We start from the raw sequence: 26,571 nt of genomic DNA on the forward strand, positions 1-26,571 counted from the left end.
TTATTACTGTTCCCATTCCTGCTACTATTTCCACTACGGTGGAGACAGTCCTTGCTGTGGTTTGCATTTAAAATGTGCCCTATAGACTGGTGTTTGAACACGTGGTCTCTAGCAGGTGATACTATCATGGGAAGCTGGAGTCTAGCTTTAGGAGGTGGGGTCTAGCTCTAGGAAGCAGTTTTCTGGCCTGCTATTGGACAGGACATGACCACAATACATTGTGAGCAGCCACATGCTAACACTGTATACAACTCCTGCTACCAAACTTTCTCTGTTTCCTCAAAGTTTGAGCCAAAATAGATGCTTATCTTGCTTCTCGTTGCCACTTGGTAGCAGTGACTGCAAAGTAGTTAATTCAGTCCTTTTGGGCAGGAGTTTGCCACCCCTCATTGCTTAGATATCACAAGGAGTCACTGTGATAAATGACTGACACCGTGTATATAGTGTATTGCCTGGGGCTGCTTTTTGTCATTCTATTATGGACAACTGATGGTTATCTGTGGGACATTGACTTTGGTGACAATTTTTGACTCAGATATGCTGGGAGCCTACCAGTCTGGAGAGGGTAGTGGTGGGGACACGGAGTAGGACTCTGGTGTGGCTTTAAAGACTGAGCATCTCCGGACATTTTAGTTCTCTAACTGTACTGAAATGCTGATGATAACTTCTAAAAGGTCCTAAAAACTTTCTTGCTCTTTCTAAGGGTAAAAAGTTGATTGACACCTAGAGCCTGACAGCAGGGGATTATGTAATGTGGTCTTTGTTCTATCTCAGCATGAACTGCAAGGCTCTAACATTCAGTCTACTAGTCAGAAGTAGCAGAAGAAAAAGGGCACTTTGAAAATGATTATAGTGTTTATTGGTAAGTTGTAAAACGTTTCCTATGAAAGTTATCCAAGGCTTAAAGTGGAAAGATCCTTAGTGGGGAAGGGGAAAAATTCTTCTTTCTTTGTCCTCAGTACTTATACATCTTTCAGTATTCATGATCACATGTTAAAAAGTTCATCACAAGTTCACACAAAAAATTAAATCATAAATTGAGATAGAAGTTTACAACAGAGTATGTTTACATGCATACCCATTAGGAGTAAGTATCTGGCTAAACATCCCTCACCTGTCACAGCTCCACAGATTCGTTGTAAGTTCAAAACAATAATTAAGTTTTTAGTTAAGTTTTGTATAGATAAACCCCATCAATATGTTTTCTTCTGTCCTAACACCTATAATAAATTGATAGTTCCCTTTTTATGACATTTGGGTAATTGTTGTACAACCTCTGGCAATGTGTTCTGAGTAGGAGAAAATCTGGTTACACTTGGGAGACTGTCAGAGTTCTCATTTCAGTTTTGACTATCAGAAAAGGACTCAGTAGCAGTCCCAGTATAAAAGAGCTTAATACTCACTGATATCATTTTAGGAATTCTTATAGGATCATCATTACGACTGAAGAAGTCATGTGTTTGTCTATATAGCATCACTATAAGACAGTAAATCTTCGTAGATCTGCAGAGAACTGCTCTAAAGGGGTGGGATAATACCCAGTTATGTTATACATGTTTAATCATAACTGGAAAAGTATATTAACAGCATATTAAAGTATATTAAAATGAATTGTCTTATGGCCTTGCTTGATAAGAGTGAATCTGTCACCGGTTATATTGTAATCCTAAGCAAACCATCTCAGGAAGATCATCTGCTAGTTATCAGCCCATCCTATGGTGGCTCCTGACACAGATATTGTTGAAATCACTTACATGGTTGCTGGTGAAGTTTGGACGGCAAAGTTGGGAGAAGTTTGGCCTCGAATGCTGGTGAAAATTTGTGCTCAGACACTGGTGAACCTACTTGGACTTTGACAGTGATCCCTTTTCATACTTAACTGCCTGTGGCGTGAATGTTCTGTTCTGACCATGCTTTCCATGAAGTTTAAATGCATCAGTAGATCATTTGGGGCACCTTTTTTTAAAGTGCAGACATTTAGAACTATAGCTGTATCTCTTAGACCCACTTTTTTTCTTATTTTTAATTGGATTTTTTTAATTTACATTTCAAATATTATTCCCTTTCCTGGCCCAGACATAAGCCCCCTATCCTATCCCCCTTCCTTTCTTCTATAGGGGTGTTCCCCCTCCCCAACCACCCCAATGCTGCCCCCCCCATATTATTCCCCTGTACTGGGGATGTCCAGCCTTGGCAGGACCAACAGCTTCTCCTCCCATTGATACCCAACAAGGCCATCCTCTGCTCCATATACAGCTGAAGCCATTGGTCTGTCCATGTGTAATCTTTGTTTTAGTCCCTGGGAACTCTGTTTGGTAGGTATTGTTCTTAAGGAGTTGCAAGCCCCTTCAGGTCCTTCAGGTCTTCCTCTAACTCCTCCAATGGGGACCCTGTACACAATTCAATGTTTCCTGCTAGCATTGGCCTCTGTATTTGTCATACCCTGGCTGAATTTTAGGCTCACTTTTAATTCACTTTATCTCACATTACTAGTTGGTGTTGACACTGAACATTCCTATCAACAAAGACAAAGAGATGGCAAGGGAGTCTGGTCCTAAGGTCCAACCCTTTAGGTGAAGACAATTTAAGGGCCTATTAAAGAATCTTAAAGATCCATGGCCAAGGAGCACTCATCATAGTAAAACTGACTAGCCATGTCCTCATGCACACTATGGTAGCAGTTAAAATTCTATCAAAAGGGAGAAAGAACACCCTCATCAAATCAGAAATTGAAATTATAAAACCTCTGCATCACCCTCATATTCCTAAACTTTTGTACACTATAGACAAAAATCATTTATATGATTGCAGAACATGAGGTGGAATGAGAGTTGTTGCACAGAATTGGGGAGATTGGAAACCTACCTGAGCAAGAATCCCTTAGGCTATTTAAGAAAATGGTATATAGCTACTATTACTGTCACCAAAGTATATGGCCCTCAGAGAACAAAGGGCACAAATATTTTAGTGGAAGGCAAAAGGAATATAAAACTTAGTGATTGGTCAAGAAGACTATCATGAGCCAGACTAGCAACATCCTATGGCAATCTCCCTTACTGGGCCCAGAACTCTTTGAAGGTAAAGGGTATGATGGCCACGCAATTGATCTCTGGACCTTGGGGGTTGTGCTATGCCATATGTGAACAGCATGCCTCTCTTTTCATGGAAATAACAATGAAGCAATATAGCAGACAACCTTGACATGAAAGTACTTCTGTAAAAATCAAGCTATCACCTAAATTTTGTGACATGTTTGCTAACTTGTAAACCCTGCATAACAGCCGACTCTACATGACATTGTGAACTTAGAATGGTTAAAGAGTGACAATGAAGGTTCTTGCAGTTCCTTTAAAGAGAACACTGACTGCCATCCAAACCCCACTATAATGGACATAGTGTGTATCATGGTATAGAAACAATGAGAGATAAAATAAAGTTTATAGGAGAAAAAGGTTGACGATGTGATGGCTATAGATTTGATGCTGAAGCAAGAGTCAACACAAGAGGGGAAACTCGATTAAAAAAAAACCTCCTAGGTCCAGTAATTAGGATCAAACTGTGAAATACAAAGTGCCAAGCATGAAACAACAAACAGCTATCATGAAGGGATCTACTGTTCCTACTCCTCCCACCTTAAGTTTGCCTAGTTTACTTGAAAGTCCCAAGGAGGAAAAACAGAGTACAATGAGGTATCCTATGCTACCTACTCTGAACTACTTGAAGAAGAAGACCGTTCCCATTTGCAGAATCTGCCCTCAGTTTATCCACAAGTCTCACTTCACAAGCAGGACATGGGGTTAGAGGAGGAGAACAGTTACATCTCGGATGAAAGCTCTATCAGAATGTCTTCAGAGGATTCATCATTGGAAATCTACTCTAGCCAGTCATCCATGGATGTGTTGAAAGCTGGCTCTAACAATTTAAAGAGCCAGTGTCCTCATGAGGTGTTTTATGTTATCATGCCTCTGTGGAGGAAGCTCAGTGTAAGGGGACCATCATACCCAGTGAAAAGACCACAACCTCACATCAGGATGACTTCATGGGACACCTCCATGACACAACTACAATTGGTTCAAAGGACAACAGGACCTCATAGGATAGATCATCTCCATTCTCTATCAAGGAGGCCTCAGGTGAGGTTTCCTGTGTAGAAGAGTGTCGAGCCTGTCTTCCCCACATATAGGGACACCTTCATGACTGTTCATAGACTGAACCCCAGGATCCCTTTAAAAGGTGGGTCTCAAAGACCCTGAAAAATGGAGTTATAAAAGGCTTGTGTCAGTAACTAAGATCCAACCACTTTGAAGAAGCGGCTTTACATGACCATTAATAAATCTTAAAGACCTTTGGACAAGGAGCTTACAGGAAATTTACTTGTCATCTCCTCCTGCAGACTATGGTACCAGTTAAAATTCTATCACAAGGGAGACAGAACACCCTCGTCAAATCAGAAATTTAAATGATAAAAACTCTGCAACACTCTTATGTTATTAATCTTTTGCATATTACTCACAAACAATTTATATTTTTCTGGATTATGATGAGGGAGGAGAGATGTTAGGCAGAATTGTGGTCTTTGGCTACCTAAGAGAGGAAGAATTCCATAGGCTGTTTAAGCAAATGGTAAGCGTTCTCTAACATTGTCACCAGAAATGTATTGTCCACAGGGGTCAAAAGCCCAGAAAAATTTTAGAGGATGCTGAAGAAATAAAAAAAAACCTTACTATTTACAGATTAAATTAAAAAAATCTGTGGTCAGAAGTTACGAACTTTCAATGGGAGCCTTCTGTATTGTGCTGAAGAACTGTTTGAAGGTACAGGGTATAATGACCATGCTATTGATATGTGGAGCTTAGGGGTTATGCTATACTTTATGTGAACAGGATGCCTTCTTTTCCAGGGAAGTAAGTATAAAGACATGAGGCAGAAGACTTTGGCGGACAGTACTACGTAAAATTCAAGCTGTACCCAGAAATGTGAAATGATTGTCACTTTGTGAAACTGTACACCCTGAACAGAGGCCATGATAGTGAGATTTGAATGGCTAAAGCATGACAATTAAGGATGAAGTAGTTCCTTTAGAAAGAATACAGACAGCCACCCAAACCACACTGTAATGGTCATCATAGGTCTCATGGGATACAAGCAAGGAGAGATAAATGGAAGTTTACAGGGGAAATATAATCAAGCCATGGCAACTTATTTAATGCTGAGGCAACAGTCATCCTGGGAAGACAACTCAATAAAAAGCCTAAGCCCAGGTAGCGGGATCAATCCTTGAAACATACAGGGACAAGCATGAAACTCTAAAAGGCTATAAGGACGGGATCTAATGTGTCTTCCCTTCCCACCTTCAGCTGGCCCAATCGAACTGAAAGTCTGGAGAAGGAAGAAATAGTACAATGAGGTAGAGTACACCACCCACCCTGAACTGCTTGAAAAAGAAGAGAACTCCCATTGGGAAAAGCTGCCCTCAGCTTGTCCAGAAGGCTGACATCATGAGCAGCACATTGGAGGTCAGGGGAGACAGAGAGCAGTGACACTTCTTAGGAAAGCTCTACTGGAGTGGCTTCAGAGCTTCATCACTGTGATTCTACTCCAGGCAATCATCCATGCATGTGTCCAGAGCTGGCTCTAAGAATGCGAAAAGCAAGGTGTCCTCCCTGAGTGTTTCACTCCACCATTCCTCTGTGGGGAAGCCCAGTGTAAGGGCAACAACATATCCAGTTAAAAGTTCAACAATGTCTCCACAAAGGTTACCTCAAGGGACCCTTGCCAGACAGCTCCACACCATGACTACAATTGGTTCAAAGAACAACACAGCTTCACAGGCTGGATCACCTCTATATTCCTGCCAGGGGTCTCAGGGTGAGGGTCTCCCAGAAGAAGAAAGAGTCAATCCTTTCCTTCCCGTATATGCCCCAGTGACACCTTTCTGATTGGTGAAGACAGTAATCGGGGTACCCTTTAAAATATGAGCCTCGAAGACCCTAAAGAATGGGTTTATAAAAGGCCTGTGCCAGGTCTTAAAGTCCAATCACTTTCATGGAGAGGCTCTATCTAAATGTTATAAAATATTAAAGACTCTTGGCCAAGGAGCATTCAGGGAAGTCAAATTGGCTAGCCATATCCTCATGCAGACTATGGTGGCAGTTACAATTCTACAAAAGGGAGAAAGAACACCTTCATAAACTCTACACCACATTCATATCATTAATCTTTTGCACATTATCAACAAAAAACTTTATATGGTTTTGGAACACAAAGTGGAAGGAGAGTAGTTGGGCAGAATTTTGGAGTTTGGCTACGTACCTGACAAAGAACCCCATAGGCTATTTAAGCAAGTGTATGTGCCCTCCAGTATTTTCACTATAAACATTTGCCCACAGGGATATAAAGCCCAGAAATACGGTAGTGGAAGGCAAATGAAATATAAACCTTATCGATTACAAATTGTGCAAGAAGGTTATCACGGGCTAGAAGCTTGCAGCTTTTGCTGGGACCCTCCTGACCTGGCCCAGACCTCTCTGAAGGTAAAGGGTATAATGTCCTCATGCAGACTATGGTGGTTGATGTGTGGAGGCCAGGGATGTGCTCTGCTTTATGTCTAGAGGATGCTGGCCTTTCCAGAAAGATAACTGTGGCGACCTAAAGCAGAGTGCCTTGGCAGGACTTCAACAGAACTTTGTGATGTGACTGCTAACTTGTTAAGTGTGAACTCTGGACAAACGTCAACACTTCATTGCATTTTTACGTTTTCAAAGACTAAAGCATGAAAAAGGAGGTTCTCCCAGTATTTTTAGAGAGAAAAAAGACAGCAACCCACACCCGACTGTAATGGTCATCATGGGATATAAGCAACAACATACAAAGTAGTGCTTACAGGAGAAAAATATTGACCTTGTCATGGCAACATATTTGATGCCAAGGTAACAATAACCCGGGGAAGACAACTCAATAAAAATACCTAAGGCCCAGGCAGGGTGTTAATAGCTTGAAACATCCAGGGCCAACCATGAACCAACAAGTGGCTAAGGCAGGGATCTAGGTCGCCTGCCCTTTCCACCTTCATTTGGCCAAATCAACCTGAAAATACTTAGAAGGGAAAAATAGTAGAATAAGGTACATTATGCCATCCTCCCTGATGGCTTGGAAAAGAAGAGAGTTCCCATTCACAGGATCTGCCCCCAGCTTGTCTAGAGGGCTCGTGTCACGAGCAGCCCCTAAGGGAAGACGGGGGGCAGTGAGCCTCGATGAAAGCTGTACCAGAGAGTCTTCAGAGGACTGATCACTGGAAATCTACCCCAGCCAGCCATCCTGGATGTGTCCAAAGCTGGCACAACCAATCCAAAGAGCCAGTGTCCTTACAGGGTGTTTTACCTCATCATGCCTCTGTGGAGTAATCCCATGTCACTCCACCAACACCCCTTGAAAAGAATAACATGTTGTCCACAGTCCTCACCTCAGTAGGACCTCACAGCATAGCTCAGTGTCATGAAGACCACTGCTTCAAAGGACAACATGACCTCACAGGATAGAACACCTTCATTCTACAGGAAGTAGGCCCATGGTGAGGGTCCTCCTGTGCAAGAAAGACACTCAAGCCCGTCCTCCCTAAACACGCTCCAGTGACACCTTTTTGGCCACTATCCTCCTGTACCCAGAGTCCCCTTTAAAAGAAAGAGTCTGAAGCCCATGAAAACTGGGGTTAAAAGGGCCTGCCTCAGGTCCTAATGCTCAACCCCTTTGATGAAGAGGCTTTATCTGAACATTATAAAATACTAAAGACCCTTGGACAAGGAGCATTTATGGAAGTAAAACTGAGAAGCCATTTCCTCACCCAGACTTTGGTATAAGACAGAAAGAACTTTGACCAAATCAGTAATTGCAATTAGAAAAACTGTATACCATCCTCACATTATTAATCATTTGCACACTACATAAAAACGTTTATCTGATCCTGGAACAGGAAGTGTGGGCAGTTGTTGGGCAGAATTGTGGAAACTGGCAACCTACTTGATGAGGAATCCCACAGGCTATTTAAACAAATGGTATGTTCCCTCTAATAGTGTTATCAGAAGTGTATTGCCCTCAGGGAGAGAAAGCCAGGAAATATTACAGTGAAAGGCAAAGGAAATATACAACTTAGTGGTTCAGATTAGACAAAAAAGACTATCATGGTCCATGAGCTAACAACTCTCAAACAGACTCCCCGATTTTGTCCCAAAGAACACTTTGAAGGTAAAAGTTATCATGGCCATGCAATCAATGTCTGGAGCTCTCGAGTTCTGCTTTACTTTATGTCCACAGGATGCTTCCCTTTCCAGAAAAGTAATCACGGAGAACTAAAGCAGAAGACATTGTGAGGAAAGTACACTGTAAAATTCAAACTGTCACCAGAACTTGGTGACATGACTGCTAACAAGTTAACTATAAACACTGGACAAAGGCCAACAGTACATGATATTGTGAGCTGTGAGTGGCTAAATCACGACTATTACATTTGCCTCATTTCCTCTAAGGAGAATACGGACAGCCTGCCAGACCACACTGTAATGGTCAACACGGGTGTCATGGCATATGAGCAATGGGAGATGACAGAAGTTTTACTGGAGAAAAAGTTCGACCATGTGATGGCGCCAAAGCTGATGCTGGGGCAACAATAACCCTGGGAAGAAAACTCAATAAAAACCTAAACCCAAGCGGTGGGATTGAGTCTTGAACCATATAGGGCCAACCAGAAATAGCAAATGGCTATAAGGAGGGGATCTAGTGTGCCTGCCTTCCCACCTGCCTTTGGTCAACCCAACTGGAATTCCTTAAAATGGAAAAAGAGCTGAATGAGGTACAGTATGCCACCCACCCTGAAATGCTTGAGCAAGTAGAGAACTCCCCTTCCCAGAATCTGCCCCTGCCTTGTCCACAAGGCTCTCTTCATGAGCAGCATCTGAGGGGAGACAGAGAGCAGTGATACCTCAGATGAAGGCTGTACCAGAGAACCTTCAGGAGATTTCATCCTTGGAAATCTATTCCAGCCAGTCATCCGTGGATGTGTCCAAACTGGCTATAATAATTCAAAGAGTAAAATGTACAACCTCTTAATTGCCTCTGACCAGGAAGCCCAGTGTAAGTGCACCAACTTATCCAGTGGAAAAATCAACTCACTCTTCCACAAACTTCACCTCAGGGATCTTCCCACACTGCTTCCTGACATGACTCACTCTGGTTCAAGGAACAACATGACTTCTTAGTACAGATCACCTGCATTCTGCAGCAAGGAAGCCATGGGTCAGGATCCCATTGTACAAGAAACGGCATGGAGCCTGTCCTCCCACATATGCCCAAGAGACACCTTCACAATTGCTATAAGACTTTAGGAAGGACACCCTTAAAAGTGGGCATAGAAGACCCTGAATAATGGGGTCATAATAGGCCTGTGTCAGACCTAAGGTCCAAAAACTTTGATGAAGAGGCTTTATATGAACAGTATAAAGTCTTAAATACCCTTGGTCAAGGAGCATCTGGGAAGGAAAATTGAATAACCACCTCCTCATGCAGACTATGGAAGCAGTTAACAGCCTAACAAAAAGAAGAACACACTCATCAAATCAGAATCTGAAATGATAAAATTCCTATTCTACCCTCATATTATTAAAGTTTTGCAAATTATCGTGAAAAACATTTATATGCATCTGGAACACAAAGTGGAAGGAGAGTTACTGGGCATAATTTTGGAGTCTGGCTATCTACCTGAGCAAGAATCCCATAGGCTATTTAAGCAAATGGCATCTGCCCTACAGTATTGTCACTGTAAACATAGTGCCCACAGGGATTTAAAGCAATAAAGGAATGGTTACAGGAGAAAAAGTATGGCCATGTCACGGCAACCTACTTGATGCTGAGGCAACAGTCACCCTGGGAAGACAACTCAATAAAAAAGCCAGCAGTGGGATCAAAACTTGAAACGTTCAATTCCAACCATGAAACAAAAAAAGGCTATGAGGAGGGTATCTAGCCTGCCAAGCCTTCCCTCCTCCATGATCTCCAATCAGCCTGAAAACACTGAGAATGGAGATGAGAGTAGAATGAGGTACAATATGCCACACACCCTAACATGCTTAAACAAGAAGAGACATCCAATTTACAGAAACTGCCATCAGTTTGTCCACTAGGTTCAATGCATGATCAGCACACGTGGGTTAGGGGAGAGAGGCAGAGAGCAGAGAGCCTCAGGTGAGAGCTGAGAGTCTTCAGAGGATTCATCACCGGAAACTCCCTCCAGCCATCCATCCATGGATGTGTCCAAAGCTGGCTCTAACAATTCAAACAGCAAAGTGTCCTCACAGGATCCTTTATCTCCTCATGCCTCTTGGAGTAAGATCAGTGAGGGCACCAAGTACCCAGTGAAAAGTAAACACACATTTCCACAAACATCACCTCATCAGGAACCCATGGGACAGTTCCACAATGTGATTACCACTGGCTCAAAGGACAACATGACCTCACAGGATAGATTTCCTCCATTTCCAGCAAAGAGTCCCAGGCTGAGGATCCCACTATACAAGGAACAGAGTCAAACCTTTCTTTCCCAAATACACCTAGGGGACAGCTTTGTGGCAGATATCAGACTGCACCCAGGGCCCCCTCTAAAAGGTAGCTATGGAATACCCTGAAGAATTGGGTTATAAAAGACCAGTAAACCTTATGTTGCTGCTTGCCAATCTGAGAGGATGAATAGACAGCAACAAAATCCAGGCTGTGAGTTAAAAGGCAGGTGGTGGCATCCAAGGTGAGAGGCAACTGGAACAGGCTATAATGTACTTTTACATCTATCTTTTTAGAAAGATATCTGTTACTTTAAGGAAAAGGATTTATTGATGTTATCTGCATAAAGATTAACTTGCAGAATTCAGTTCTTTCTTTACACCATGTCTGTCCTGGGGAGTGGATTAAGGTTCCTAGGTAAGCAGCAAATTAACTCTCATAACTATTTCCTGGATTAAATGAAAGATATTATGAAAGTCCACATTTTAGGGCTTGGTGATAATATATTATCTCACCAGAAATCCAACCCCACAGTATATTTTTCCTGAGTAACTAGGCTTCATGTGGGGAGCAGAGAAATGTCTAGTGAGGCTGGGCAAGGATGCTGGAGAAGGGTGGGTGAAGGGATCCATGGAGAACTCAAGAGGAATCAGCCTGAGAGCGTGTGCCATCACAGGGCCTGCAAGATTCTACTACGTGGCCCCTTTCTATTTAAAGTGTACTTGGAAGCATTTTACTTTCTGGAAAATGAAACCAGAGAGTAGATAGCAGCTTGCTGAGAATGAGGACAGGTGTAGGAGAGAATCAGGTAGGAATTTCCTAGGGTTATGTGCCAGAGGGCAGCCATGACTACATCATAGGCTTTAACTAAGGGCGAACTATTTCTGTATCTGCACATGAGCAGTGGATCTATGGGTGCATACCCTTCTCAGATCCTTTGGGACCTGAGGACTGAACAAAGATTCTAAGAGATAGGTCTGAGCTCATGATTTACCTCTCTCTGCCCTCTAGGTAGGTTCATAATGGCTGGTGTTGTCACAATTGTGTCAGCCAAGTGAGGAGCTCCATGGAACTAAGAAGTATTATAAAGAAGGTACCAAGGAATGTGGGTCATCATCAGGAAAACAGGCCTCAATAGACCTTGCAGGCATGGTGAGAACTTCAGCTGCTTGCCTCCAGATGTACCTGTGAGCCATTAGGAGAGACAGTAGGCACTGGAAGCAGAAGAGTACCTCAGAGTGCCTGACCTCTTTGCATTTGTGTCCAAGATTATTATTGCTGACAAGAATAGAGAGAAACAGAGCAATGATGAGGCAGGGAATGTCCATCTAGTGCTCATAAGTGAAGAGAGGGGGGACAAGAACAGGCGAGTCCACTCCCTAGGGTGCAGCTCTCAAAACCATCCTGGCTTGCTAGACAGCTTGCTCCCAACCCACCAATATTCAGAACCCTTCACAATTCATCCAATCACTGTTGTTGGTGAGCTTCCTTTTTGCTCTGCATGCTGCAACTTCTGAATGCACTCTTCTGTACTGTATATCTGGACAGACAGCAAAACACAAACACCTATACAAACCCCCCTCCAGATGTACCTATAGACAGTTGATGCTGGTGAAATTTGCTTCAAATGGAGGGAATCTCCATGCTAAACAAAGTCATTTCATAATTCATGTGCCTGTAGATGTCCCTCCAAGTCAGTTTTCCCTCATGTCCATGCTCATTTGAAACACTTTCCACCTCCTCTTCTACTTCGTAGGAGACGTTTGCCATGCCACGCTGCACACTTTGTCTCGGGGTGTCTGACTGCATGAAAGGTGAGGCACACACTGTGCGTTGAGTAGAGTCAAGGTGAAGTCTGCAGTGTTTGACAGCTGAAGTCAGAGCGGGAGCTGGTTCCAAGCTTGATCCTGGATAAGAACCTGTTGATGGAAAAGCAATTGAGACCCTCTGGTCTGACACTGAGGGCTTTCCTTTGGGTGGCTTATGGTCTCCCGCCACCCTCATCTGCCCAAGAAAAGTCAGGGACTTAAGGTGTCAGATTCATACTCCTCTTTAGCCCCACTCTCTCGCATTTCTTATTTTCAACAGTATTTCACACAAAGACCTATGCTGCTTTTTTTCTGATATCCTGTAAGGATGTTGCTGCTATGAAGTTTTATGTCCCCAGGCAGCAGGCTCGCTCAGAAAGTCTGGTGCCTTTGCTGACTGTAAGACCCTGTGCTGAGGCCACCAAAGAACTCCTGGGACCACACTCAACAAGGCACAAAGCCTGAGGCCAGCCTCATCTGCATGGAACATAGGGAAGGAGGTGTCCCTCAATCCAAGACTCCGGTTAGCATGGGGACACACAGAGACACAGATGATGATCCCTTGTTCAAACATGGGGAAGGCATGGTTGGTCTACACTTGTTGATCTCACCCAAACCCCCCGTTTTCAGGTCTCCCTGATGGAAGAGTCTTCTGCTGATTGGCAGATAAGTAGTGCCAGATCTAGAAGAGCACAGAAGAATTCCATCAGCCAGATGGACTGGGAACAACAAGAGAAGAAAACCATGTTCTGATCCCAGGTCACCCATCTCTTTATCCTATTTGTTGTGGGAGAAGACTATGTGAGGAAAATTAGAGACCTTCCTCATTGTGTACACTTTTCCATTCTCTTGTCAGGAATCAAGTCATCAGAGTGAGGTGCTTCTCAAGCCCCCACCATCCACCACCTCCACTGTTGGGTGTATGGGGCAAGAAGAGTGGTTTTACTGACCCCTCAGTTTCATAAGGATGGACACCACTTCCCCTGTAAGAAGTCTCAATAAAGATGGCTACCTGCATGTGCCAGGCATACAAGTCAAATAGAACATCGAGGCATTGTGTAGGACACCTGGGGGACTCTTTATAGCAGTGACATTAACCAATACTTACAGCAGTGAAATATGGAGATATCCTGTCAAAATTTTGAGATATTGAAAGCTGAATGATTTCTTATCTTCGGCAGTCTATGTTTGAGAGAAGATCAGCCACTGAGTCCTCAGACAGCGGAGTTTAATTTCATAGGCAGAAGTGTTACCAAGAGTGTGACACACAGGAACCTGGACAGAAAAATAGGACATAACTCTGAACACGTAGCCTATTGCCTTAGTATACTGAACTTTGTGTGTTTAAAACATTTGGGGGTTGGGGATTTAGCTCAGTGGTAGAGCGCTTGCCTAGGAAGCGCAAGGCTCTGGGTTCGGTCCCCAGCTCCGAAAAAAAAAAAAAAGAACAAAAACATTTGTTGTGGTATAATAATTTATATCTTATAAATCTACAGATACTGAACTTAGCATGTATTTCTTGTGAATGAACAATTATCCCAGTGGTGAGAGCACAGTAATTCTCCAGGATGCACTGTGGACTTCATCCATTACGGCTCTGCCCACGTCCTCCTACATACTGCCTGTTCTGCATCCTAGAGACATCTTTCCATCCCACTATTGTTTACCACCAGTAGAGACTTGTTTTAGGCTTCAATTAGGCACCCTTTCCCTCTCCTTTGAACATTATTTTTCTTAGCATAATGTCCTTCAAGTTTACCCAGTGTGACCACAAAGCTCCATATCCCTCTCCCCTTTATATTTCTGAGACAATGTCTTGCTGTATAGCCGAGACTGACTTACAACTGCTGACCCTCCTGCTCAGAATCCTGGGTGCTGTGGTGAGAGGTTTGCACCTTCTTCCTCAAGAAACAGGTGGAAATAGGGTTGACACTTTTTTTTTTACAGGATTAGGTTTTGAGTCCTTTTGAAATACTGTCAATACTCTCTGAAGTCGCCTTATCCCAGTGTCTTCAAAAACCTACTTGTCATTGGGTGTGGAGAGTTTCACCAGGGCCTTGACAACTGTTCCCAAAGCACTGACTTATGTAGCCTCAACTTGTATTTCTGCCCTGCCATTCATATTCTGTTGAGGGGTCAGAGTTTTCTTCAGGGCACAAAGGATGCTCCGTGTGTCGTGTGAACAGGTAATGGAGAGGCTTCCAAGATGGCAGGAGTCCTGGCCTCTTGCAACCAAATCACTGTGGGAAGAAACAAAGAAACCAGTTAATGTGCCTACTTGTGGGGGTGCAGCCAGCTGGGGCCATCTGGCAGGTCCATTTTTGGTGTTGTGAGGGATCTTATGCTGTGCTGTATCAGTTCTTCACTCTCTGGACTCTGGTTGTCTCCATAGCTTGGCTCTCATATGTGTCTGACACATGGCCCAGTGCAGAAGTCTCTGACATTCTGAGATCCTTTTCTTGGTACGTACTTAATTTTGGGATGCCTGGATCACAGGAAAACATGGTTTCACCTTTTGAGGAATCTCCACACTGTGTTTTATGATTGTTATATCAATTTTTGCTCTGCCAGCAGTGTGCAAGGGTTGTCAATTCACACTCAGGTTATCTTTTGTCTTTTAATAATGTCCACACTAGTTCATATGTTGACATTTATGACAACTCAATTATCAATGGTTGGCCATATTTCCTGGACACATCAGTTCAGTTCACAAAGTTCTAACCTTGGTGAGTTTCTCCTACTTTCCCAATAGCAATTTCAGAATGTCAGGTCTTACGTTAAGGTCTTCTATCCTTTTGAAGTTGATTTTTATGCAGGCAGAGATGAAGATCTAGTTTCACTCGTCTACATTAAATGCCAAGTTTTTTCTATCACCATTTGAGGTGTATATAGGAAATTTGACACCATTCTGGGCTAAACAGTGAGACTCTATCTATATATAAATATATGAATAGAAAATGTAAAAGACAGATATCTAGATTTACCTTAAAATAGTTTTTCTTTTCTTAATAAACAATCTGTTTGTAAAACATAATCAGGAAGATATTCACACAGGAGCCGGGTCAGCTTCTTCATTCCTAAACTGTGCCATGGGTAGATGTGAGCTCTGTTTAAGGAATAATTTGAGTGTTTTGTACAGCATTTGTTAGTTAGAGACCTGGGAAAAATGGAAGTCAGTCTATATGCAGAAATGTTTGTCTATCATCTTTTGACATTAAAAAAAATTAAGAATGTCATTTAATTGATACAGTTGGATCTTTCTGTAATCTTGAGAACTTGGTCTACACTCACGACAGATTCAGGCAAAGATTTAGCAGAGCTTAAAACATCAATGAGCATCTCATCCACAGTTATAAAAATCTGGAGTCTGTGTCGTTTGAAAAATTGGTTAAGAGCCTTTTCTGCTGATAAAGGGATGGAGGTTCAATTCCTGGCACCCACAAAGGGTGGCTCACAACTGGTATAATTTTAACTCCATGTATCCAACATCTCTGGCCTCCATGGGTACCTGCACTCATATGCACTTGCAAAAGTTTCATCTTCCACGTTGATAGTAAGAACACTTTTGGCTTTCTGTAGGATTCCACTAAGGAAGTTCAGGCTGAGCCACGGGAAGCAAAATGCCATTCTGCAGAGCCCTTCTGAGGAAACTGCCATTGTATGCCCAGAGCCCTACAAATACAATGGTGCTGGAAGTGCATGAGTGGAAATGCCCAAATTTTACACATCTTGTGTTCTGCCTCCCAGTGCAAAGAGACCACCATGCTTGGGTCAAATCAAAATCATGGTAGAGCTAAGTAGATTTCACTACCATGTGCTCTTGGGATGCTCTCTTGTTCACAGTGTGGATGCATCATCTCTTAATAAATAATGATGGCTTATTACAAAGGGTAGGAAGTAGAAGGTGGGAGCTTCAGTAGAGAGATCAGAACTCCAGGAAATAGTCCGAGGTGGGTGATGTGACCCGGATGAACTCTGAAGAAGTTGGACATACGGAATTAAGGAGAGGTAACCAGCCATGTGGCAGATAGAATGTAATTTAAATGGGTTAAATAAGCAAAGAGAATAGATGAGCTCTTACTGTTGAGAATGCAAAGAAACATACCTGAAACCTTTAACCCCCCAAATGTTCAGGCTTTTCATTCAAATGTTTGTTCTTCTCCTTAACAGGAATGCCAGAAATGATATTTGTGCCTTTTATCTCAAATTTTTCATAATTATTTATTTAAACATTTATTTTTCTCCCTGACAGGAATTCCTGAAACTATTTTCATGCCTTCTAAATAAAATTGCCCTAAAAATTTACAAGGTGTTTAAAATTCCTTTTAAGCTTCAAAAACATATTTAACCTACTTGCCCAGGTCAAACCAAATATGTTAATAATTTAGTCCCTAATTAACAACCAATTTCCTTTTACAAACAAATTGTCACTGCCTATCCCAGATACATAATTAACATGGTTTTTTTTCCCCTCAGCTATATAAAGCAGATGAATTCTCAACTCTTTATCTCTGGTTTCTTTAATACAACACAGATAATTCCCCACTCAAAGGATTTCTACCAGGACTAAATTCCTCAAACACCCTTGTCTTTTTTCTAGGACCATAACGTCAGACCAGCAATGTGCTCACAATCAAGCTGTTTCAGGCTTCACATAGACCCTACCCACCCTATGCAGACGTCCTTCTGCTGTCATCCTGCTCCCCTGCTGTGATTACTCTACAGGTTTATCACTACAAAACGGGGAAATAGAGTGCGGCTGCCACAGCCAGACAGAGAGACCCATCAGCCATCTCCTTGGTCCTGCCTGGGGCTATAAAGTTACCTTGGTCCAGATACATCTGACTGAAGGCTTCCAAGACCAGCAGATGGTCAGACCCACAGATGACAGCTGAGACCCACAGAAGACAGACTTGGGAACTTGCAGCAACAGATGAACTCTTCTGCCTGAGCCTAATGGCTATGGAAGTTGGGAACATAATACATAAAATGTTATGTCTATATCAATAAATCAAATGTTGTTAAAAATCGATGTTAACACACAGGAGCATTCAAGGGAAATGCATGCAGAGAGTGTAGTGGTGAGGAGTCAAAAGCCAAGAGACATCTGGGATTGCAAACCAGCATCTGAAGCTTACATGCTCTCTAAGAGCTTCCAGTATGCCCATCCCTGACAAGACCTTGGTTTTAAACTCCTAGACACCAGAGTGTGAGACAATAGATTTATCTTAATTCAAGTTTGTTACAATAGATTTATCTTAATTCAAGTTTGTTACATCAGCCTAGGAATGCCAATTCCTCTCCCTCCCCTGACACCATTCCACCATCAATTGCTGGGATATCCTTCCATAATGAAAAAGAGGTCTTTAAAAACATGGAGTAACCTGCTAAGATAGGTACAAAAATGTAGTGGGCAAAGCTGTGAGCTACTTTACAAATCAAGTAAGGAAATGAAACAGTGCTAAACTGTCTACTACACCTAGCTTAAAAAAACAATCCTTGCACCCAGGAAGCTCATACAGGGAATAAAACAATAATGGTCTCCCGCGGTGAATACTTGTATTAGGTAGACATTAGATATTTTAGTTAAATGTGCTGTCTAAAATTTTAGACATATACTGCATTTAAACCCTTTTCACCTGAAACAACCGTCTCCCCGAGCGCACAGCCCAGGAGTCCAGAGGAGTCCTCCAAGTACAGGCAGCAGCACCGCACACCAACTGCTTCATCCAGAGGCCTTTGCGCAGGAGCAACAGCAAAGCTCGTTAACTGCTTTACCCAGAAGCCTTTGCGCTCAAATACAATGCACGCCAACTGCCTCACCCAGAAGCCTTTGCGCTCAAATATAATGCACGCCAACTGCCTCACCCAGAAGCCTTTGCTGCTCAAATATAATGCACCACAAGTGCCTCACCCAGAGCCCTTTGAGCCCCAGGCAGCCAGAGGTACTGAAGACATGCAAGGCCCATTTCTTTTACCTACGTGCATTACTAGAATACCTGTACATTAAAGACTAATGTCATCACCTCAGGCAGAAAACACTGCACCTGGACGTGGCTGTGAGCACACAGTGAGCCTCAGTTTTCCCAGTGGAGGAGGTGGGTGTGTAATGTTTGCTTCCTGAAAGCCGAAGTTATTTCTAATGAAGTTCGTGTCCCCATCAAGAAGAGCTGTGTATTCCATGATCCTCCAGAATTCCAGATGTGTCAGTTGCACAGCTCTTACGTTCTAAGAAAGACAGAATTTGTTTATTAGTGAGAGAAAATGAAATATTGGCAACATGGTACAGAAAGCCAAGTTTAAAGATCTCTCAGTATGGCTGGGTAAGTACTGAAGTAAAGATAAATAGCTAAAAGCATCAGTTATGCCCAGTCAGCACTTTTTATGTAAACGTTTTTAGGACGGACTGACCACCATTACAGGGTTCATCCCTAGAGTACACTCATTTAACCTCTTTTGGCAATTTTTCACTGCCTCTAACATTTCTTGTAGTGCTCTTGTGAGACTTCCTCTGATAATGTTGCAACAGCGTCTTGGGTTGTCATCATGCAGATCTTGTCAGGACAACCATATGGTTAAGAGTTATGGTTAGAGTTTCTTAGAATACAGAATCCTGGGCCACATAGCAAAAATAATTAAAGGAAGAGAGGCCACGGATTTGAGTTGGGAGACACAAAAAGAGAAATTACATAAATATGGAACACGTACATGAATTTTTAAAACACATAATGAAAGTGAAAGAGTTTCTCTAATATGAGGATTTAATGGAATATTTTCTAAATAATGGATTTTTGGATTTCCAATAAAAATACTTTTATCTAAATCTCAGTAAAAAGATCTGCAATTTTTCATTTTATCTATGTTGTACATAATGTTTTCTTCTCTTTAGTTCTACCTGACCGAAAGATTGCCCTAAATAGATTTGTGAGTATATTATTAGTTGTGACAGTATCTGTCCTTTCATAGTATTTTTTTCATTCAGTGTTGAATATTCTTGTAGAGAAATACACTTTTAAAATAGGCTATAAACTTCATGTATGGTAGAAATAATGATGAATCCATAAGTTAAGTATAAGAAGGCAATACTCAGATATTAATATTTTACATATTTAATGCTTGCTTGAAAACATCTTATGGATGTGTGGACCCACAAAGAAAATATCTAGTAATTTAAAAAAAAGATTTCTTAATTAAAAATAGATCATAGGCTGGTGAGATGGTACCAGCTGTTCTTCCAGAGTTCAGTTCTCAGCAAACACACAGTGATTCATCACTATTAATAAAAGAGGATCTGATGCCGCCTTCTGGAACTAACGTATACATGAAGACAGAGCACTCGTGAATGAATAAATACTTTCTTTAAAAATTTTAAAATATTTTCTAGTTCCATCCATTTGCCTATGAATTTCATGAAGTCATTGTTTTTGATAGTAGTATTCCATTGTGTAGATTTACCACATTTTCTGTATCCATTCCTCTGTTGAAGGGCATCAGGGTTCTTTCCAGCTTCTGGCTATTATAAATAAGGCTGCTATGAACATAGTGGAGCATGTGTCTTTGTTGTATGTTGGGGCATCTTTTGGGTATATGCCCAGGAATGGTATAGTTGAGTCCTCAGGTAGTTCAATGTCCAATTTTCTGAGGAACCTCCAGACTGATTTCCAGAATGGTTGTACCAGTCTGCAATCCCACCAACAATGGAGGGGTGTTCCTCTTTCTCCGCATCCTCGCCAGCATCTGCTGTCACCTGAGTTTTTTATGTTAGCCATTCTGACTGGTGTGAGGTGGAATCTCAGGGTCATTTTCATTTGCATTTCCCTGATGACTAAGGATGTTGGACATTTCTTTAGGTGCTCCATGGCCATTCATTATTCCTTAGTTTAGAATTCCTTCTTTAGTTCTGCACTCTATTTTTAATAGGATTATTTTATTCTCTGTAGTCTTTTGAGTTCTTTTATATGATGGATATTGTATATATTGTATATATCAAGTTTAGGATTGGTAAAGATCTTTTCCCAATTTGTTCGTTGCCATTTTGTCCTAATGACAATGTCATTTGCCTTACAGAAACTTTGCAATTCTATGAGGTCCCATTTGTCCATTCTTGATCTTAGTGCAGATGCCATTTGTATTCTGTTCACAAAATTCTCCCCTGTGCCTAGGTGTTCAAGGCTCTTCCCCACTTTCTCTTCTATTAGTTTCAGTGTATCTGGTTTTATGTGGAGGTTCTTGATCCTCTTGGACTTAAGCTTTGTACATGGTGATACATTTGCATTCTTCTACATGCTGACCTCCAGTTGAACCAGCACCATTTGTTGAAATGCATTTTTTCCATTGGATGGTTTCAGTTCCTTTTGTCAAAGATCAAGTGACCATAGTTGTATGGGTTAATTTCTGTGTTTTCAACTCTATTTCTTTGGTCTATGCCTTTCTCGGTACCAATACCATGCAGTTTTTATCCTGATTAGTCTATAATACAACTTGAGGTCAGGGATGGTGATTCCCCTAGATATTCTTTTATTGTTGAGAATAGTTTATGCTATCCTGGTTTTTTTGTGATTCCCAATGAATTTGCAAAATGCTCTTTTTTTCTTAGATATATTTCTTTACTTACATTTCAAATATTATTCTCTTTCCCTGTTTCCTGTCCATAAGCCTCCATCCCCTCCCCATCCCCCATACAGGTATTCCCCCATCCATCCCCCTTACTGTCACCCCCGCATATTCCCCTGCCCTGAGGGTCCAACCTCGGCAGGACTAAGGGCTTTCCCTTCCACTGGTGCCCCCAAAAAGCTATTCTCTGCTACATATGCAGTTTGAGCCCTGGGTCAGTCCATGTATAGTCTTTTGGTATTGGTTTAGTCCCTGGAAGCTCTGGTTGGATGGCATTGTTGTTTTTATAGGGTTGCAAGCTCCTTCATCTCCTTCAATCCTTCTTCTAATTTCCCCCAAGTGGTCCTGTTCTCAGTTCGGTGGTTTGCTGCTAGCATTAACCTCTGTATTGGACATGCTCTGGATGTGTCTCTCAGGAGATATCTATATCCGGTCTCTTTCAGCATGCATTTTTTAGCTTCATCAATCTTCTCTAGTTTTGGTGGCTGTATATATATGGGCCACATATGGGGCAGATTCTGAATGGCTGTTCCTTCAGTCACTGCTCTAAACTTTGCTTCCATATCCCCTCCTATGGATATTTCTCCCCTTTTAAGAAGGAACGGGAGCATCCAATTTTAGTCATCCTTCTTGAGCTTCCTGTGGTCTGTGGATTGCATCTTGGATAGCTCCAGCTTTTGGGCTAATATGCACTTATTAATGAGTGCATAAGGCTGCTATGAACATAGTGGAGTGTATTTGGTTTTATGTGGAGGTCTTTGATCCACTTAGACTTAAGATTTGTCCAGGGCAATAAGGATGGATTGATTTTCCATCCCACAGCTCCCTGCACCCAAATCCTGTGGGGGAAGAGAGCAGACCGCTCAGGAGTGCAGACATCCTGAGGCCATAAGACAGACTGCCACCTTTGCACGCCTCGGCCCACATCCCTGGTCCAAGGGGAAACTGCACAGTGCCTCTGGACACAGGGATACAGGAACAGACAGCCGCCAGTAAGCACAGTTCTGGTCTGTGCCCAGGATTGAACTGAAGTGGCCAAACAGCTCCCTGCACCCAAATCCCATGGGGGAGAGGGCTGGGTCCTCAGAAGTGTGGCTACTCATGAGAAGTAAGAGGAGAATACCCTCTGCCCACAGTCCAGACCCAAGAGGGAATTGCACAGTGGCAACTGTGCCTGTGGGGTGCAAGGACCTACACGAGCAGTCAGGGGCAGGACCCTTTGATTCCTACCCATGCCTAGAGCTGGAAGACAGTCTCCAGGAGTGCCAACACACCTGAAATAAGCACCTGTTCTCAGGAAAGGCTGAAAGAAAACAGGAAAACGTTCTACAGGAGTGCTGACACAGAGGCCTACAGCAGGGTCAAGTCACTCTCAGAAACAGCAAGACAAGCAAACACCAGAGACAACCCAATGGCTAGAGGCAAGTGCAGGAACCTAATTAACAGCAACCAAGACTACTTGGCATCGTCAGAGCCCAGTTCTCCCACCAAAGAAAACACTGGATATCCAAAACACCAGAAAAGCAAGGTTTAGATTTAAAATCACATTTTTGATCATGATGGAGGACTTTAAGAAAGACATAAAGAACTCAGATAAATGCAGGAAAACACAAGAAAACAAGCAGAAGTCCTTAGAGAGGAAACACAAAAATCCCTGAAAGAATTACAGGAAAACACAATCAAACAGGTGAAGGAATTGAAAATGGAAATAGAAACAATAAAGAAAGCACAAAGGGAGACAACCCTGGATATAGAAAACCAAAGGAAGAGACAAGGAGCTGTAGATACAAGCATCACCAACAGAATACAAGAGGTAGAAGAGAGAATCTCAGGGGCAGAAGATACCATAGAAAACATTGACACAACTGTCAAAGATAATATAAAACACAAAAAGCATCTAGCACAAAATACACAGGAAACTCAGGACTCAATGAGAAGATCAAATGTAAGGATAATAGGTATAGAAGAAAGTGAAGACTCCCAAGTTAAAGGGCCAGTAAATATATTCAACAAAATTATGGAAGAAAACTTCCCTAACCTAAAGAAAGAGATGCCCATAAACATACAAGAAGCCTACAGAACTCCAAATAGATTGGACCACAAGAGAAATTCCTCCTGTCACATAATAGGTAAAACACCAAATGCACAAAACAAAGAAAGAATATTAAAAGCAGTAAGGGAAAAAGGTCAAGTGACATATAAAGGCAGACCTATAAGAATTACACCATACTTCTCGCCAGAGACTATGAAAGCCAGAAGATCCTGGACAGATGTCATACAGACCGTAAGTGAACACAAATGCCAGCCCAAGTTACTGTATCCAGCAAAACTTTCAATTAACATAGATAGAGAAACCAAGATATTCCATGACAAAACCAAATTTACACAATATCTTTCTACAAATCCAGCCCTATAAAGGATAATAGGTGGAAAATTACAACACAAGGAGAGAAACTACACTGTACAGAAAGCAAGAATATAATTTCCTTGTAATGAAACCAAAAGAGAGACAAACAATCATAATTCTACCTCTAACAATGAAAATAACAGGAAGTGACAATCACTATTCCTTAAAATCTCTCAACATCAATGAACTCAATTCCCTAATAAAAAGACATAGACTAACAAAAGGGATACATAAAGAGGACCCAGCATTTTGCTGCATGCAGGAAACACATCTCAGAGACAAAGACAGACACTACCTCAGAGTACATGGCTGGAAAACAACTTTCCAAGCAAATGGCCCGAAGAAACAAGCTGCAGTTGCCATTCTAATATCAAATAAAATTGACTTTTAACCAAAAGTCATTAAAAAAGATAAGGAAGGACACTTAATTTTCATCAAAGGAAAAATCCACCAAGATGAACTCTCAATCCTAAATATCTATGCTCCAAATGCAATGGCACCTACATTCATAGAAGAAACCTTACTAAAGCTCAAAGCACACATTTCACCTCACATGATAATAGTAGGAGATTTCAACACCCCACTCTCATCACTGGACAGATCATGGAAACAGAAATTAAACAGAGACGTAAAGAAACTAACAGAAGTTATGAACCAAATGGATTTGACATATTTATAGAACATTCCATCATAAAACAAAAGGATATACCTTCTTCTCAGCACCACATGTAAACTTCTCCAAAATTGACCATATAATTGGTCACAAAACAGGCCTCAACAGGCACAGGAAGATAGAAATAATCCCATGCACCCTATCAGATCACTACACACTAAGACTGGTCTTCAATATCAACAATAATGACAGAAAGCCCACATACACATAGAAGTTGAACAATGCTCTACTCAATGAGAACTTGGTCAAGGAAGAAATAAAGAAAGAAATTAAAGACTTCTTAGAATTTAATGAAAATGAAGATACAACATTCCCAAACTTATGGGACACAATGAAAGCAGTACTGAGAGGAAAACTCATAGCTCTCAGTGCCTGCCAAAAGAAACAGGAGAGAGCATATGTCAGCAGCTTGACAGCACACCTAAAAGCTCTAGAACAAAAATTTATAAATAAACACAAGAGGAGTAGAAGGCAGGAAATAATCAAACCCAGAGCTGAAATCAAACAAGTAGAAACAAAAAGGACTATACAAAGAATCAACAAAACCAGGAGCTGGTTCTTTGAGAAAATCAACTAGATAGATAAACCCTTAGCCAGACTAACCAGAGGTCACAGAAAGTGTATCCAAATTATTCAAAATCAGAAATCAAAAGGGAGACATAACAACAGAATCTGAAAAATTAAAAAAAAATCATCAGATTCTACTATGAAAGCCTATATTCAACAAAACTGGAAAATCTGGAGGAAATGGACAATTTTCTAGACAGATACCAGGTACCAAAGTTAAATCAGGAACAAATAAACCATCTAAACAACCCCATAACTCCTAAAGAAATAGAAGCAATTATTAAAAGTCTCCCAACCAAAAAGAGCCCAGGTCCAGAGGGGTTTAGTGCAGAATTCTATCAGACCTTCATAGAAGACCTCATACCAATACTGTCCAAACTATTCCACAAAATTGAAACAGATGGAGCACTACCGAATTCCTTCTATGAAGCCACAATTACTCTTATACCTAACCACACAAAGACCCAACAAAGAAAGAGAACTTCAGACCAATTTCCCTTATGAATATCGACACAAAAATACTCAAAAAAATTGTTGCAAACTGAATCCAAGAACACATCAAAATGATCATCATGATCAACTAGACTTCATCCCAGGGATGCAGGGATGGTTTAATATACGAAAATCCACCAATGTAATCCACTATATAAACAAACTCAAAGATAAGAACCACATGATCATTTCATTAGATGCTGAGAAAGCATTTGACAAAATTCAACACCGCTTCATGATAAAAGTCCTGGAAAGATCAGGAAATCAAGTCCCATATCTAAACATAGTGAAAGCCATATACAGCAAACCAGTAGCTAGCATCAAACTAAATGGAGAGAAACTTGAAGCAATCCCACTAAAATCAGGGACTAGACAAGGCTGCCCACTCTCTCCCTACTTATTCAATATAGTACTTGAAGTCCTAGACAGAGCAATCAGAAAGTGAAAGGAGGTCAAAGGGATACAAATTGGAAGGGAAGAAATCAAAATATTACTATTTGCAGATGATATGATAGTGTACTTAAGTGACTCCAAAAGTTCCACCAGAGAACTACTTAACCTGATAGACAACTTCAGCAAGGTCTCGGGGTATAAAATTAACTTAAATTGGTTGCCTTTCTCTACTCAAAGGATAAGCAGGCTGAGAAAGAAATTAAGGAAATGACACCCTTCACAATAGTCCCAAATAATATAAAATATCTTGGTGTGACTTTAACCAAGCAAGTTAAAGATCTGTATGGCAAGAACTTCAAGTCTCTGAAGAAAGAAATTGAGGAAGATCTCAGGAGATGGAAAGATCTTCCATGCTTATGGATTGGTAGGATTAATATAGTTAAGATGACTATTTTGCCAAAAGCAATCTACAGATTCAATGCAATACCCATAAAGTGCCTACTCAATTCTTTATAGAGATAGAAAGAGCAATTTGCAAATTCATTTGAAATAACAAAAAACCCAGAATAGCAAAAAATATACTCAACAATAAAAGAACTTCTGGGAGAATCACCATCCCTGACTTCAAGCAGTATTGCAGAGCAATAGATAAAAACTGCATGGTATTGGTACAGAAACAGGCAGATAGATTGGTGGAACAGAATTGAAGACCCAGAAATGAACCCACACACCTATGGTCACTTCATCTCTGACAAAGGAGCTAAAACCATCCAATGGAAGAAAGATAGCATTTTCAACAAATGGTGCTGGTTCAACTGGAGGTCAACGTGTAGAAGAATGCAGATCGATCCATGCTTATCACCCTGTACAAAGCTTAAGTCCAAGTGGATCAAGGACCTCCACATCAAACCAGATACACTCAAACCAATAGAAGAAAAAGTGGGGAAGAGTCTCGAACACATGGGCATTGGGGAAATTTTCCTGAACAAAACACCAATGGCTTATGCTCTAAGATCAAGAATCGACGAATGGGATCTCATAAAACTGCAAAGCTTCTGTAAGGCAAAGGACAC

The 26,571-nt window shown here is 41.5% G+C and overlaps 1 long non-coding RNA gene across 1 annotated transcript in view; it reads right to left on the bottom strand.

The window, feature by feature from the left end:
* Positions 1–851: 851 nt before the first annotated feature.
* Positions 852–26,571, bottom strand: part of LOC102548278 (uncharacterized) — a 33,022-nt gene continuing 7,302 nt past the window's right edge. Inside the window, 5 exon segments of the long non-coding RNA NR_185102.1 lie at positions 852–12,464; positions 13,462–13,628; positions 14,378–14,593; positions 17,179–17,313; positions 17,993–18,581. This is a non-coding gene — a long non-coding RNA (uncharacterized LOC102548278).

This window comes from Rattus norvegicus, chromosome 3, assembly GCF_021556685.1.
Source record: "Rattus norvegicus strain SHRSP/BbbUtx chromosome 3, alternate assembly SHRSP_T2T, whole genome shotgun sequence".
Lineage (NCBI taxonomy): Eukaryota > Metazoa > Chordata > Mammalia > Rodentia > Muridae > Rattus > Rattus norvegicus.